Consider the following 514-nt stretch of genomic DNA (forward strand, 5'->3'; position numbering starts at 1 on the left):
AATGCTGTTGAACATCTTTTTAAGTGCTTATACTCCCTGGGGAAATGTTTACTTGGGTTCTTTGACTTTTTTAGTTTAAGTTGTCTTTTAATTCTTGAGCAACATTTTATACACATGTCCCTTATTAAATAAGACATTTGTAAATGTTTTCTTCCATTCTGTTGTCTCTCTTGTGTCCTTTGAAGCAGAAAAGTTTTAAATTTTCACAAAATCAAATTCATTTATATTTTCCTTTGCTGTTTTATTTTCTTTTGTTAAGAATCCATTCCCAGAGTCATGAAGATATATCTTTATGTTTTCTTCCAGAGGTTGAAGTTTTCACTCTCACATTTAGGACTTCAACAACTGATGTCTTTCATTTATTTGGGGGACAAAGTCTTGCTATGTTGGCTAAGCTGGCCTTGAACTCCTGAACTCAAGCAATCATATTGCCTAGGCCTCACAGTTAGCTGGGCCTATGGGAACTTGCAATAGTGCCCCATTTTGAATTATGTTTGTACATGGTATAAGGCAA

The sequence above is a fragment of the Octodon degus genome, unplaced genomic scaffold (assembly GCF_000260255.1).
Source record: "Octodon degus isolate 3935 unplaced genomic scaffold, OctDeg1.0 scaffold00110, whole genome shotgun sequence".
NCBI lineage: Eukaryota > Metazoa > Chordata > Mammalia > Rodentia > Octodontidae > Octodon > Octodon degus.